Source organism: Diabrotica virgifera, chromosome 3 (genome assembly GCF_917563875.1).
Source record: "Diabrotica virgifera virgifera chromosome 3, PGI_DIABVI_V3a".
Classification (NCBI taxonomy): Eukaryota; Metazoa; Arthropoda; class Insecta; order Coleoptera; family Chrysomelidae; genus Diabrotica; species Diabrotica virgifera.
This window is the reverse complement of record NC_065445.1, coordinates 131723752-131741323: the sequence shown is the minus strand read 5'-3', so window position 1 is coordinate 131741323 and position 17572 is coordinate 131723752. Positions and strand designations below refer to the sequence as shown.

At 33.4% G+C, this 17572-nt stretch overlaps 1 protein-coding gene across 1 annotated transcript in view; it reads left to right on the top strand.

Moving 5' to 3' along the window:
- Positions 1-17572, top strand: part of LOC126881317 (uncharacterized) — a 261916-nt gene that overhangs the window by 89883 nt on the left and 154461 nt on the right. The window lies entirely within an intron of this gene.

Below are 17572 nucleotides of genomic sequence, written 5' to 3'. Positions count from 1 at the left end.
CTAAATCGTGGATTAGTCCCTGTTCTCTTCTCCGGTATACATATCTTACAATATTCGTTTAATTTATTTAAAAATTGTTGGTAATTTAAATTATTATCTATTTCCATGAAATTATCAGTGATAGAAGAGAAAAGAGACCAATCCGCTTTATTTATGTTCCATTGAAATTTTGTATTTACACATTCCGCTTTATTAACATTAATATTTGACTTAATAATAATAGCAAAATGATTTGATCCTAATGTCTCGTCCACAACATCCCAATCGAAAAAATGACTAATATTTGCTGAGCATATTGTAAGATCTATTGCAGATTTATTATTGCTATTCGGTCTACGCATCAAAGTTTCTTTACCATTATTTAAAATTACAAGATTACAGTCCTCAATAGCTTCTAACAGATTTTTTCCTATAGTATCTACAGTACTACAACCCCAAACATAATTGTGGCTATTAAAATCACCACCAATTATAAAAGGCTTCTCTAGACTATTAAAAAACTTTTTCCATTCATTTAGAGTGATTTTAAGATTTGGTTTTACGTATATTGAATAAATGTTTAACTTTTTTCCGGATTGAATTTTAATTGATATGCTATTGCACATTATGTCATTAATTTGGTGAAAAGTAGGACTGTTGTAAAATTTTATTAATTTTTTCAAAAGGATGGCTACTCCACCATATCCATCATCTCTATCATTCCTAAAGACATTATAACCAGTAAAGTTAATAAAATTACTTTTTTTTAACCAAGTTTCTGATATTAATCCTATATCTATTTTATTGTCATACAAGAATTTTTCTAAATAACCCTTATTTGTTTTAATTGATCTCGCATTCCATTGAAGAAATGAAACGTTAGCCATCACGAGGTAATAATAATTGTGAAATATTGTTTTTTAATAATTCCAACGTTTTTTGATCTAAATTGTGATTAATTTGATTTAATGTTGCTGAAATAAAGTTTACTATTATTTCTCCTATATTATTTTGATTATCGTTTTGTGTTTGTGTTGTGTTAGAATAAATGGGATTATTAAAATTATAACAAGGCTGACTTTGTATTCTTGGTGTTTGCAAAATTTTTCTGCGTGCTTCCATTGTTTCTTTATCTACACTACTAGAATCAATACTACTTGATCTTTTTCGTTTAGATATTGTATATTTATTTGAAGTATTTTCTTGGTCTTTACTTACTGTTGAATAACATTTTTTATATTTATTATTAGCTTCATAATATGTTATATTTTCATTATTCATAATTTTTTTAATATATTCCTGTTTTTGTCTTTCTGTACAATCTGCTCCCTTGTCAGTAGCGCTGTGTTTTCCTTTGCACAATACACAAAGTAAATTATTCGGATTGGAACAATTAGATTTGTTGTGTTCTTCGCCACATCTTTCACATCTATCTTTTCCTCTACATTGGGCACTTATATGCCCAAATCTCAAACACTTTAAACATTGGATTATTCTGGGTGTATAATTTTCCACCTCGTATATCATTTTTTCTATTATTACATTTTTTGGTATAGACTGACCTTTAAAAGTGACAATTACGGTTCCTGTTTTTACATAATTAGTATTACCATTATCTTGAATCACTTTCCGCATAATTCTTTTTACATGTAATACTTCGAATTTAATTCCAAATCTAGGTTTAATTAATGATACTAAATCATTATCTTCTATCTCTTTATCTACCAATTTTATAACACCTTTCTTTTGAGTAAAAAACGTTGGAATATATGCCTCATACTCTTTGCTTTTAGGAATTTGAGAATCAATTAATTTATTAGCACTAGCAAAATTATTTAGTTCTACCTTGATTTTATTTCTACTAACTACTGTAATTTGTGTGATATTATTTTCAATTTCAGGTACTGCACTTAAAATCAAACGGGCCGTGCCGATCCTGTGTAATCGACCAATGTTACCGTTTTTATTTTCTATGTGTACTATATAAGGTGCATTATCTCCAAATTGATATCTATGTTTTAATCTTAAATTTATTACTTTATTTAAATTTTGCTTACCTGACTTATCTGTTTGATTTAAATTTGTCAAAGTTTCATCGTTATTGCAACTAAATTTGTTACTTACCTCAATAGTACTACTTGTTTGGTTTTGTTTGTTTGTTACCTTATTATTTACTCTATTGTTATTTTTATGTAATTCCTCATATTCCATCATCCCATCTCCTTCCATTTCTACATAAAATTTACCTTTATCTGGAGGTTCGGGTGGTATACCTTCCATATTATTTGTTTTCTGAAATTTAACTTCTAGGCGCTAAATTTCACACTTTCTTACAGATCACTGGTTTAGTACTTCTTTATACTACTCGTAATACTCAAAAAGTTAAGAAAAAACCTTAAAAATTAATAATTTTTAGGAGAACTTCTAAATAAACTGCCTTTCAATTTGACGTTTATTTGACATTGAAAAATTGATAATTGTCAGTGTCATCAGAAAAGTAATAAAATTTGGAAAAAGAACTAAATTTGATTGCATTTCTATTATTCAGTTGCAGCTAACTTAATTAGATTAATATTTACTTCGAAACCTGGCAAATTAAGGAGTAGAACAAGATAAAGAAATCAGTCTAGAGTAAAAGTTATCTTGTTCGAAACATTTTGGTGCCGAAACCAGGGAATTGAAGTAATTAAGAAGAGGTTAGCTGCTCTCCAGAGTAAGGAAACAGTCATTTTAAGTTCAAAGGTAAACTACTATTTACAACGATGTCAGCAAGCGAAGGTGAAAGTAAGAGTATATCAAGACCCCCTCCAAGAATGACATACAACGAGTTTGGAAATCCAATAGATGCCCCAACTCCAGTGAGAGTAAGACAACCAAAAGTCAATTCAAGCTGAAGAAGCGCATTGTCACGAGCTTCATCAGTATACTCAACAAGCAGTCACCAATCCGTAATTGCCCTTGAAAAAGAATACGCTTCAAGAGGCAAACACTCCGAGACAAAGAAAAAGATTGCTGAATTACAAATTAAGATCATAGAAGAAGAAGAAAAGGTTGAACAATGCTCTGAGGACTTTTCAACCCTAAAAGAGATCTCTCCAGAAGACCTGAGTGTAGATGATGCTGAGAAGCTAGTCAATGTACAAAAAAAACCTGCAAGAAAATAAGAAGACATTGAGGCACCTTCAGCTAAAACTACAAGGCCTTCAGTCGTTAAGTTTAGTTCAAGAAGAAGAGCTTAAGGATCTTGAAGAGCTTAAAAAGAAAAAAGCTGAAGCCATTCGACAATCAATTGCCGAAGACCAGTATTTAGAATCTGATGATGATGGTGAAGTCGTCGAAACCAATCCTTCAAATGAAGTAAACATACAAACTGAAGTGGAAGAAATACCACAAGTAAAGTGTCTACCAGAATCAAAAAATGTTCCAGTTGACCCAATCGTTTTGATGGCTCAAGCGATTTCACAGGTGTCTGCTACACAATCCCATTCTCGTAAAGAAGAGAAACTGCCAAAGTTCAATGGTTGTTCAGAAGATTGGCCACTATTCAAAGCTGAGTTTGATCGATCAACTTAAGAGTACAAAGTTGACAATTCAATCAAAATTCGAAGATTAAGAGAAGCTTTGAAAGGAGATGCCTTGGAGACAGTTTCATTCCTGCTACCAAACATCGATAATGTAGAAAGCATCATGAAGACCCTAGAAGATAGGTTTGGACAATCAAAGTTTGTAATTGAAGGGTTATTAACTAAAGCAAGATCAGCCCCTTCTCCATCAGTAACCAAACCTGAAGCAACAATCAAATTCGGAATCGCCGTTCAAGCATTAGTGGCAAGCATCACGTCTTATAAAAGTAGCCAGTATCTATATTCCATTGAAATCCTGAGCACTCTGGTCAAGAAGATGTCGATAGAAATGGAAACTGAGTGGTACACCTGGCTTCGACAAGACACCTCAAGAGAAGAGAATCTGAAATATTTTTCACAATGGATTTCTATAAAACAGTCTGTAGCGTATCTTGTGTCAACTCCCACTACAGCTTCTGAAAATGAAAATGACAAAGATAGAAAGAAGAAGCAGACTAATCTTGGAACAGTATCAACTAACCCCAAGCCGGATCGAAAAGAATACTGTGTGTACTGCAAAGTTGAAAATCATCATGTCAGTGAGTGTCGAAAGTTTTCAGCACTACCAATTAAGGAAAAAGATGAGTTTGTAAAGAAGAGTCGTATGTGTTTCCGCTGTTTAAAGAAAAATCACGCTGTCAAGAATTGCAAATCAAGAATGGCTTGTAAAGTTGAAGGATGTAGAGGAAGACATCATACATCCCTACATGATAATTCAAGATTCAATGAAGTTCAAGAAAAAGATGAAGCCTTCCTTCAAGATCAATCAAAATCTCAACCTCCTTCAGCCCCATCAGCTGCTCATATGCACTGCCATCAGGGATCAGCAGTTACAAATACAGACGATGAAGATGAAGAAACGTTATTATGGTATGCCCCTGTTCAACTTAAAGGAAGTAATGGAACTACAATTTCCGTCATTGCTATGTTTGATACGGGAGCTCAAAAGACTCTCATTTTGGAAGAAAATGTGAAAAAACTTAGTATAGATGGTAAATGGCGAGATTTTTCACTTGGATGGTTTAACGGAAGAGATAACACTGATCCATCAATGAAAACAAGAATAGAGATCTCAGGCGACTTTCCAAATGCAAAGACTTATCTTTTGAAGTGTCATACTGTTCCAGTAATGAACTTGCCTTCTCAGACCTATTCTGCTGCTAAACTAAAGAAGAAGTATCCGTACTTACGAAGAGCACCTTTCCCATCACTGAAGAATGCAACCCCATCACTGATAATTGGAAATGATAATATCTCCTTGTTCCTGTCACGAAATTACATTGAGCAATCTTCTGATCTACCAATTGATGTGAAAACAAAGTTAGGATGGACTCTTGCTGGAAATGGTGAAATGTTAACTAGAGGAAAACAAGGAAACTTCTCTATTTTCACTCGCAAGAAAACTAACAACGAAGATCTCTCTGAAGTCATGAGTGACTTCATTGCAGCCGAAGATTGTACAACATTCAAATCTGCGACACCAATGTCAAAAGAGGATGTGGAAACTTTGAAGATTTTGGAATAAACAACGATTAAGAAACAAGGGCTTTGGGAAACAGGCTTGCTGTGGAAAAACCATGTTCTACCTTTACCTTCGTCTGAAGAAATTGCAAGAAAGAGACTGTTAGCCATGGAAAGGAAAACTGATAAGGATCCAGCTTTTGCCAAGTTGTAGACTACTAATTTCGAAAAATATATATCAGCTGGATTTCTCCAAAAGGTTAAAGTAGACCCTAATGAAACAGAAGATAAGCGATGGTACCTGCCTCATTTCTTTGCCTTTCACCCGAGTAAAAAGCCAATACTTGTATTTGATGCAGCTGCAAGAAGTAAAGGAAAGTCACTTAATGATTTCGTTTACACTGGATCTGATCTGCTACAACTTGCTGCTGTTCTTATGAGATTCCGAAAACATCGATTTGCTATTTCTGGAGACATAAAGCAGATGTTTCACCAAGTTGCACTGAGAAAAGAAGATCGACCAGCCCAGACGCTTTTGTATCGTGAAATGAATTGTAATCGAGAACTCCAACTTCACATATGTTGCTTTTGTGATGCTAGTGAAGAAGCATTTGCGGCAATGGCTTACGTACGAGATCATGCGAGAGGGAGCTTAAGTGTTTCAATCATCGCAGGAAAAGGAAAAGTAGCAAGAGCCAAAGGAATCTCAATACCAAGGTTAGAACTCAATGCTGCAGTTGAAGGAGCCAAGTTGAAAGAGTATGTGGAAAAAGCTTTTGGACAAGATCTTAACTTTGCAAGCTCTTTTCTATGGACTGATTCAAGGACTGTAATGTGTTGGTTGACTACACAAATGGAAAGATTCAGCCAATATGTAAACAATCGGGTAAACCTTATTCTAGATTACTCTACGTTGGATCAGTGTAATTGGATCAACAGGGAGGAAAATGTTGCCGATGAAGCCACACACCTAAGAAGCTCCACAAAGACGTCAACTTCTTGTCATTGGCTCAATGGACACAGTTTTCTGAAATCGGAGGAAAATAAATGGCTAAAGATTTTGACATTACCAACTGCTGATGACAGTCAACTTGAGAAACGGGCTATAATCAACTTCATTCATGAGAGGGAGCAGTTATGTAAAATGCTTGTGCGGATGTCAAGAGGATTGAAAATTTAAATAATTATTTAAATTTTAATAATTTCATTATTTTCATTCATTTGGTTGTTATATATGATACATTTTAATTGGTTGTAAATTTCTTTAAGATTAATTAATCTTAGAGAGGGAGAATGTTTCAGTATGTTTAAACCATTTCTTTGGACTAATATATATATATATATATATATATATATATATATATATATATATATATATATACAAGCTGTACGCTCCCGAGGAAGCTGAAGCTGTTTTCACTTGAAGATCCTTTTTGTGGGGGATCATCCCATTCTGACTTTGGTTTTACAATTGCTGGTGTGACTTCGCTGTTTCCACTACCTTTCTCCATTCTTCTCTCTCTCTGATTTTGCTTCCTATATTTCTAATTTCCATACTTCTTAAGTCTTCTTCCACTTGTTGTCTCCATCTGAGTTTAGGCCTGCCTCTGGTTCTTGTACCTGGTGGTATCCATTCGGTTATAACTCTTAACGGATTGTTCTTCTCTCTTCTCATTATGTGTCCATGCCATCTAATTCTCTGTGCTTTTGTTGCTCTTACTATGTTCTCTTGACCCATCCATTCTTGTATTTCGTGGTTCATCCATTGCCTTGCATCCTCTTCGTTTTCCCTCTTTGGTCCTAGAATTTTTCTCATAATTTTTCTCTCAAAAACTTTCAGCTGCTCTTCTTCTCTTGCTGTTAATGTGAATGTCTCCAAAGCATATAGCACTATTGGTCTTATGGTCGTTTTGTAGATTTTCATTTTTGTATTTCGGCTTATCTTCTTATCTTTGAAATTTTTTTTATTTCTGTAGAATGCTTTGTTTCCTGCTTGAATTCTTCTTTTCATATCTACACTTTCATTTCTTCTGTTGACTAATACTCCCAAATATTTGAATGTTTCAACCTCTTCGAAGCTGTGTGCGTCTATTGTCATTTCTGTCAGTTGCGTCTTCTTTTTTTTTACTTACATTCATATATTTTGTTTTATTTTCATTTATTTCCAGTCCTCTTAGTTTGGATTCGTTTTCTATTTCTTGAAAGGTTATCTTTAATGCCTTTTTATCTGTTGCTACTATGGTTATATCGTCCGCATATCCAATTATTTGTACTGTATTTTTATTTATAGTTCCTGCGTTTGACAGCTTTTTTATTATCTTATCTAATGATAGAATAAATAGTACAGTTGAGAGCGCATCTCCTTGTCTTACTCCACTTTTAATTTTTATTATTTCTGTTCTCTCTCTTGGGGTGTCTATTGTTGCTTGGGAATCTCGCATTGTCATTTCTATCATTCTTATAATTTTATTTGGTATTTTGCTCTCTTGTAAGTCTTGGATCATTTTTCTTCTACTTAGTTTGTCAAAAGCCTGTTTAAAGTCTAGAAAAAGTATATGTGCTTCTCCGTCGTACTCGTATGTTTTCTCTATCGCTTGTTTTAGTGTATGGATAGCATCTATCGTGGATCTTCCTTTTCTGAAACCGTACTGGTAGTCTCCTATGCTTTGTTCTGTGTATATTGTTAGTCTGTCTCTAATTATACCCGTCAGTACTTTATATGTTACATTCAGTAAATTAATTGCTCGGTAGTTTTTACATATCCAGTGGTCTACTTGTTTTGGGATTGTCACAATAATTCCTTTCTTCCATTCTTCGGGCATTCTTTCCTTATTCCATATATTCTGTATTAGTTCATAAATCTTTCTGTACAGTGCTTCACCCCCGTATTTTATAAGTTCTGCACATATTCCGTCGTCTCCCGCTGTTTTCCCGTTTTTCAGTTTGCATATTGTATCTTTTACTTCTGTATAGGTCAATTCTTCTTATTCACCTTGTTCTGGGTTCATTATTGTTTCTCTTTCTTCTTCTACATCCGTTTCTTGATACATTTCTTCGAAATACTTCTGCCATGTTTCTGCTTCTATGGCTACATTAGCTGTCCGTTTTCTACTGCCTAGCTTTAAGTATTGGTCTAGTGGTTTTGAATTGTGTCTCTTATTTTCTGTTTCGATCTCGTTCATAATTTCGTCTACTTTTTTATTTTTCTTTGATTTAAACAATTTCTTTGTCTTTTTCCTTTGATTTTGGTATTTTTCTTGTTCCTCTTCTTTACCTGTGCTTAGCCATTTCAATCTTGTTTTATTCTTTTCGTCCACTGCTAGTTTGCACTCTTCGTCAAACCAATTGTTTCTTCTTTCTTTTTGCATTTTTCCAACTACTTTCTCTGCTGCAGTGTTTATTCCTTGTTTGATTTTTTTCCACTGCTCCTCCATTTCTTGTTCCTCCTTGAACTGCATCTCTACATTTACTTCTTTTACAAATCTTCTTTTTACTCCTTTATCTTTTAATTTATCTACGTCCCATCTTCCCTGTGCTTTTCGTCTTTCATTCTTTGTTGTTTTTATTTTACATTTTGCAATCACTAGCATATGGTCCGAATCGATGTTTGCCCCTCTGTGAGATCTCACGTCATTTATCGACTGTTTGTGTGACTTTTTAATAAGTACATGGTCTATTTGATTCCCCTCCAGACTGCCTGGTCTCATCCATGTTATCTTGTGTATGTTTTTGTGTTTATATCTCGTGCTACTTATGTCCATGTTTAAGCCGCTGCTAAATTACATAATCTTTCTCCATTATTGTTTGTTGTGCTATGTAATGAGTTTTCCCCTGCAACCTCCCTAAACCATTTTTCTTTACCTATTTGTGCGTTGAAATCGCCTATAATAATTCATATATCTTCTCCCGGGATTTTTTCGGCATTTTCTTCTAGTGTTTCATAGAACTGTTGTTTTATTAAGTCATCACTGTTTTCTGTGGGTGCATAGACATTTATTATGGACAACTTGTTCGGTTTGCTGTTTACTCTTATGTATGATAATCTTTGACTTATGGGTTTAAATTCCATAACTTTATGCCTCATTTCCCCTAACACAATAAAAGCAGTTCCTCCATATCCTTGTTTTTCTTCTCCAGCATACCATACTGTATAATTTTCTTTTTCGATTTTTCCATGTCCCCCCCACCTGGTTTCTTGAATTCCTGCAATATCTATATTGTATTGTTTTAACTGTGTCGCTAGCTCTTCCATTTTTCCTTCTTCTAGCAGTGTCCTGACATTCCATGTTCCAATTTTTTTTGTCATTTTTTTAATTCTCTTCCTTTTTTTGTATTTTTCTTATTATTTTGAATATACCGTGACTCATTTACCTCTTCGTTTGCCTTGTCTGTTTCCTTTTCGTCCATCCATTCTCTTTTGTCTAGTTTTTTGGGACATTTTCAATTTCTATAAGTTTATTTTCTCTTGCATTCCATTTTAGCACTTTGTCATTTATTTCTAATTTCTGGTATCTGATTTTTACTTTTGCTCCTTTGCTTCCCTGTTGTTTTGCTATGTCTCTGATTTCTTTTTGCATCTTTGCTTCCTTGAACGTCAGCGCTGCATCTATGTATATTTCTCTACAGTCTCTTGTGTGTTTGAGTTTACCTTTTTCTTGCAGTATTTTCTGTTTGTCTTCCCAGCTCTTCGTTTCTATTATACATTTCTTGTATCCTATCTTAAACGCACTTTTAACTTCTATTTTCAGTTGCAGCTCTGTTTCCATCATTTTTTGTATGTTTTCTCTTAGTCTAACTTCATCTTCCAGATCTACCTGAATTCCTGTTATGATTAATTTATTGCGTATTTTTTCTTTATCGATCTTCTCTAATCTATTCTCCATGAGTGTTAACGCTTTTTTGAGTTCTTCGTTTTCTTTCTCCCATTTTTGTTCTTTTTTTTCTACTTCTCTTTTTAAATTTTCTGTTTCTGCTTTGTTTTGCTTAAGCTTCTGCTTAATATCTTCTAGTTCGTTTTTCATATCCTTGATTTCATCTTTAATCTCTGTTTTGTTTTCCAGGATATCTTCTTTAATTTCTTGCCTCATCTGGCTCAGCAATATCTTAATCTCCTCCATGTCCGTTAATATTGTACTTACTTTTTTTCATGCGCGTGTCTGGAGCTTTTTTGCTTTTATGTTGCTCTTCTTTGTCTTCTTCACTCGAGCTGTCGTGCTCCGGTTTGTGTCTTTTTCCTTCTTTTTTATTTTCTCGTTGTTCATCTATTTGTCTTGTTGTTTGTTTTCTAGACTGAAAATCTTTATCAATATAATGCGAGAAAAATATATTTTTAGTTCACTTAAAGCTTATAATATACACAAAAAATAGGAAAATGTAACCTGTGTCTAATAGTAATTATTATTATTATTATCTTCTTATTTTTAATTACCTTTTGGTAAGGTCTCAGATATTTTGCACACGCCGGCAACGTCGCAGAATATTTGGCCGTACTTCTGTTTGCTAATTTATTTATGCCTTTCAGTAATTAAATATTCATTAATGTTTAATTTTACACGTTTTTGTTATATTCAATGTTTGTTGTATTTGTAACTTAAAAAAATATTGTTCTGTATAATATTATTGCAAATCTCCTCTCTTACGTGCATCAAATTAACAAAAAGATGACTTACAGTTGAAATGTTGAATTCACCACACACTTTGTGAAAATTTCACCAAAAACCAGTGTTTACTTCCGTACTAAAACAACTTTTTTCACCAGAGAGCAAATCAACTGCTTGTGTTCACACCAACTTTTAACACTCGAATCTGTTGGACTAATAACAATTAGAAAATTAGTTAGTGAAGAAGTCAAATCAGGTAGTTTTTTCAGTCGGCTATCTACGATTTGTTAAGTTAGTTTTTAAGTCTCTCCTATTTAGCTATTTATATATATAAAAATTGATAATTGTCAGTGTCATCAGAAAAGTAATAAAATTTGGAAAAAGAACTAAATTTGATTGCATTTCTATTATTCAGTTGCAGCTAATTTAATTAGATTAATATTTACTTCGAAACCTGGCAAATTAAGGAGTAGAACAAGATAAAGAAATCAGTCTAGAGTAAAAGTTATCTTGTTCGAAACAGTCTTCCTTTCCTTTTTTTCCCTACTGGTTTCCTGTTCAATATCATCCTGGTCATTCTATGGTTTTCCAATCTTTGCACATGCCCCAGCCATCTTATTCTATGCGACTTTATTATTGCGGTGATTTTTGGTTCCGTATACAGCTCTTCCAACTCTTATCTTCCTCCAATTTTTCTCCCCCTTCGCCCCTCCGCCTTTTGTTTTGATTGTTCTCCGTATCATATTCATTGTCACTACCCATTTTTTTCCTCGTCCTAAAGCTTCAGGACAGAAGGTTGCGGTTCTATTGGTCTTGTAGTACTTGTAGCCCCGCGCAAGTGACTATTGACCGGTCGACCCGTCAGATCTCCAGTCACTATCAGGACTACAATTACCACTTTATGTCTACTTTATTTCTATTTCGATTTCCTAATTGGATACACTTTATTTGAAATCCGGCAACGTCGCAATTTATTTTGTCGTGACCCGTCTTCACCTATCGCTGTTATCAGGTGTCTCTAATTAGTTTAATTACTTAGGTATATTTACATTAGTTTTTCACTGTTGACGTTTATGTATTATTCACTCACTAAATCCATTTGAAAGAGAATTTTTTTATCACTACACTTATAGAGTCTGCTAAAGTTTACATACTGTTCAAATTTCTTGAAATATTTTCTATTGTAAGTCGCGTAAATCGAGATTATTACAGACAGAAATTATAACATATTCATAATAGTCCAGGGTAATAAAGTTTTTCCCATGACACTCGAGCAGCCAGGGTACTGAAGCGTTTTTTCGACAGGTAATACATATAAGAGCAAATTGTAACTATTTCCTGCGTAGGATCTGGCGACCATTTTTATTTATAAACGATTAAGTGTCAAAAAATTGCATTTTCCCTCTTTTTTCAAATCAATTAAAAACAGTGAAACTTATGGTTTTCTTAGTACAAATATCTTTGAGATTATGGAAAAAGCTTTAAAATGACGTATTACAAAGTTTGATATACTCATTTATTGTAAATATAATTGCGAAAAAAGGTCGGAATTGCAAAAAAAATTAATTTCGCAATATCTATTGTAAAAATTAGTGTACAGATTTGAAATTCTTGTCATATAAGGGTTTTTTGGTGCTTAATATGTGATAAAAATTTCAAAGCGATTCATTCAATTGTTTAAATTTTATTCAAATTGTTTATCCCAGAGAGCATTTTTTTCACAATAACATAAGTCAGAAAAAAATGACGTTAGAACCATTCCACAGGTGTCAAATGAAAGAGCATTAGCTATGTTTTCAACTTGGTTTAAAATAAGCGAATAAAAATGTATTTATTAGTAATAATTAATTATGCAAAAGTATCATAAATCTTTCCGTATAAACTTTTTATTTTGTTATATAAGAAATTATATATATTTGTTACAATTTTTTATCAATTATGATATAAATAACATTACTTGGTAGTTGTGCACTTAAAACAGGGTAAAAAAGTTAATTTTTTTGGAAAAAGTTATCCAAAAAGTTTATAAGGAAAGATTTACGATACTTTTGCATAATTATTTATTACTAATAAATGCATTTTTTATTTGCTTTTTTAAACCAAGTTGAAAATATAGCTCATGCTCTTCGATTTTACACCTATGGAATGGTTCTAACGTCATTTTTTTCTGACTTATGTTATTTAAAAAAAAAATGCTCTCTGAGATAAACAATTCGAATAAAATTTAGACAATGGAATGAATCGCTTTGAAATTTTTATCACATATTAAGCACCAAAAAACCCTCATTTGACAAAAATTTCAAACCTGTACACTAATTTTTACAACAGTTATTGCGAAAATAATTTTTTTTGCAATTCCGACCTTTTTTCGCAATTATATTAACAATAAATGAGTATATCAAACTTTGTAATATGTTATTTTAAAGCTTTTTCCATAATCTAAAAGATATTTGTACTAAGAAAACCATAAGTTTCACTGTCTTCCATTAATTTGAAAATAAAAGGGAAAAATGCCATTTTTGACACTTAATTGTTTATAAATTAAAATGGCCGCCAGATCCTACGCAGGAAATAGTTACAATTTGCTCTTATAGGTAGTACCTGTCGAAAAAACGCTTCAGTACCCTGGCTGCTCGAGTGTCACGAACAGGGTATATTTTTGTCTTATTACCCTGGCCTATAACCCCGGCGCAAATTGAACCTCATGTGTAGTATATGTGGTCCAAATGTCCAAATTATATACTTCTATCATTAAATGCACAATTGTTTCACATATCGGCTGCACTAATAGCTATACAAAAACGTAGTCCAATAGTCCAATGTTATACAATAGGTACAAACTATCAGCCAAAAAAAAAGATACAAATCAACAAAAACCAACATTAGACATATAGACCTGGAACCCGCGTACCAAAAAAAGTTTATTAATAGCAAGCTGAAAATTTGTTAATAGCTTAACGGTGTCTAGTCGGACAAACTTTGATGTATGGGAACACTGGAACAGGGGAAGTTTTAATTGTGGAACAGGTTAAAAATTTGGAACGTCAGACTATGGCATCTATACTCAGGTTTTTGACTTTATAAATAATTTCATCCATGATGATGTTAAACAGCAGCAGGCTCAATGAGTCTCCTTGACGTATGTCTCTTTCCACTGGTATCGGCTGTGTGAGTTTGTTATTAATTCTGGTCTGAATATTATTTCTGTTGTATATGTTTTAGATAATATTATCTGCTATCTTGTATCTATTATCTTGTATCTGATGGTATGTTTCGTTTATATAAAAAGTGAATTACGTCGATCAGTTCTACACGGTCGAATGCCTTTTGTAGATCTATGAAGCAACAGTAAGTCGAGACGTTGTATTCTAGTGATTTTTCCATGACTTGCCTGACGACAAAAACTGCATCGTTACAGGATCTTCCAGATCTAATGCCTTGTTGTTCATCTGCTAGATCTATTTCGTTGGTGATTTTGGTGGTTATGACTTTTGTGGTCAATTTCAGATCGGTACTAATTTCAGATCGGTTTATTCCTCTGTAGTTTTCGGGTACCGTTTTATCACCCTTTTTAAACATTAAGATCGTTGCGCTAATGCGCCAGCTGTTAGATATTGTGTGTCCCGAAAGAATTTTTTTGTACAACTATCCTTAGTTGTTCAGTTAATGTGTTTCCACCGTATTTCAACATTTCGTTTGAAATCTTGTCCGGTTCTGGAGATTTACGGTTATTCAGTTTTTCTAATGCTTTAGTAATTTCTTCCGTTGTGACGATTACATTTTCGGTTGTAATCTCTTGAGTTTCTGGTAAGGTCAGGTCTTCGCCTGATTTTGTTGGTTTCTGTAAATTCGCTTATTTCTGTTCTCTGCATTGTAATAAATCTCCATATTTGCCTTTGCAGTCCGTAGTAGTCGGCTTCCATTCTTATTCATGAGAAAACCCGCCAGTATTCATCTTTGGTCTTCTTTACTAATGCTTTAGTCTCGTTTCTTATTCTTTTGTAATTATTGTAAGCTTCTGGTGTTTGTTTTGTTGTGATCTGTACTTTAAGTGGGCTTCTCGTTTTTCGTTACACTTTGTGTTGATTTCTTGTCGGAACCAGGGCATTTTGTTAGCTTTCTTGAGGTTTATGTTTACTTTTCTGGTTTCCAACGCTTCACATGCTAGTTCAGATTATCTTCTAGTTTTTTCCATGCAATTTGTATGTTATCTTCCTCCGAAATTTTATTTGCTTCTATTTTGGAAGTTAGTCTCTTCTGATATAGAATAGAATAGAATAGAAATATGCTTTGTTGTCATGAAAAATTGTACAATTTTATCGACAAAGCTTATAAAAAGTCAAGACAACAAAACAATAACAATCCAATTTACTAAAATTACATAAATCGTCAATATATTTACAATAATAACAATAATAATGAAGTTAAACAGAAATAGTCAATTGCAAAATTTAAGTAAATTGCAAATGCATAGTCTACCTGGTAATTAATAAGTTTAAAAGTTAAGCTGCTGCATATGACACCCAAATATAGACAAAAAAAATGATAATAAAAATACTACTTGTGCAAAGGGTACTGTAATTTCTTAGTTATTGATTAAGAAAATCTTCTACTGAATAATATGGTCTTTCAGATATGTAGGCTTTTGTCAGTTTACGGAATTTGGGGAAAGATGCTGCAGATTTAAGTTGTAGAGGGAGATGGTTGTAAAGTTTTTTTGCGGAATATAATATAGATTTCTTTACTAACTCAGAGGACGGGGTCGGCATATAGACGTCAAACGTAGAATTTCTCGTGAAGTAGTCATGATTAGGTCTTGGTGGAAAGACATGTAGATGTTTACGAATTAAGCAAACAGTTTCTAAAATATACAAAGATGGAAGGGTTAAAATTCTGTGATCTTTGAAGTATCTTCTGCAATGTGTTGTTCTTCTGAGGCCAAACAGATATCTAATTGCTCTTTTTTGTAATTTGAAAATAACATCGAATTGGGCAGCTGTACCAGAACCCCAAAAAGGAAGACCATAACGAAGATGTGACTCGAACAAAGAAAAATATGTTATTTTGGAAGATGCTAAATTGAGTTCATTCGAAACAGATCTTATAGCATAGCAAGCTGAGGATAGTTTCTTCCTTAACAAATCGATATGGTGGGACCATTTAAGGTTGCTGTCTAAAAAAATACCAAGAAATTTCACAGAATCAACGGTACTGATCTGGCTGTTATTAAGAGGTAAGGGTTGAAGGACTCCTTTATAAGACAATGCTACTGTTTTATCTACGTTAAACGAGAGTAAATTAGAGTCAGACCAGGTTTTTATTGTAAGTAGATCAGAAGTTATAGTAGCATGAAGAGTTGCAATATTTGAGTTGCTCGATTTCCATCGATTTTTAAACTAGTGATGTTATTAATAAAGATAAGGAAAAGTAGAGGACCCAATACTGAACCTTGAGGTACCGCACATACAATGTTTTTGAGACTAGAGTCTGTATCATTTGCTCTAACCAGTTGTTTCCTATCATCCAAGTAAGATTGGAACCAATCTAAAGAAATACCTCGAATTCCGTAGAAATTTAGTTTTCTTATCAAAATGTTATGATTTACACAATCAAAAGCTTTGGTGTAGTCACAAAAAACGGTGGCAGTGTGAAGATTATTGTTCAGTGCTTGATAAACCTCATGTAGTACAGAAAAGATGGCATCAGTGGTGCATTTATTATTTAAAAAGCCGAACTGATTTTGTGATAACTAGAAAGGACATAAGTCGGGCTTTTATGAGTCTCTCAATAATTTTGGAGAGTACCGGTAGTAGTGCAATAGGTCTATAATTGCAGGTATTAGATATTTCACCACCCTTATGAAGAGGAATAATGATGGCTGTCTTCAGGCACTCTGGAAATTTACCTTTCTCAAAGGAATCATTAATTAGTGAGATGAGGACTTCTAACACATTTTCTGGGAGATTAGAAAAAATTTTTATCGATAGACCATCAGTACTACAGGAGGATTTGCTTTTGATACTATTGATTGTTTGGATCAGTTCAGATTTATTGACTGGTTTTATAAAGAATGAATGCGAGACCTTTCTTGAATTAGGGAGATAAGCAATGGGATCTTGTTGTGGCAAAATAGTTGATGTAATATTTTTACTCACATTAACAAAGTATTCATTTAGATTTTCAGGGTCTGGAAGGGAAATTGTTTTAGCAGTGTGGGTTTTATTTCGAAGATCGTTTATTATGGACCAAGTTTCTTTTGCAACACTTTTTGAGCTTCCCAAACGGTTATGGTAGTAGTCTTTTTTAGCTGATTTTATAAGTTTAAGATAGGTTGCCCTGTACTTGGTGATATATTCAGTGATAGAAACGTTGGTATATAGATATCTAATTGATGGTTGCCACATGTTTTCGATGTTTATTCTTTGTACTTTCTCAACTGTTTGCGATCTTCCTGTTTTTCGTCGGACTTCCATTCGTATTTTGCAGATAAGCAGACTATGGTCACTTCCCGCATTCGCTGAATTCGAGGTTACCACATCTAATATTTGGGAAGGATGTATGTATGAAGAGACTCTTTTTTGGGATGTTTTCTAGGGTTTCTTGCAGTTTCTAATATAATTCTTCTTTTTCCGCCTTTGGCCCACAGTATTCTGGACTATATACACATACTATATGTAATTCTTTATGTTCCGTTGCTAGTTTTATGGGTATTTATCAGTCTTTCAACTATTTTTATTGTTTTTGATTTTTTGATGGATGAGTATACCCACTCCTGCTTTAGCTCGTTCTTCTTCATTGACACCACTACACATATTAGAGTGCAATCACTGTATTGTTTCTGTCCCTCTCCCTTTCCCTTCTCCTGAAGTGCACATATATGTCAATCTTTCCGTGTCTTAATTCTTCAAC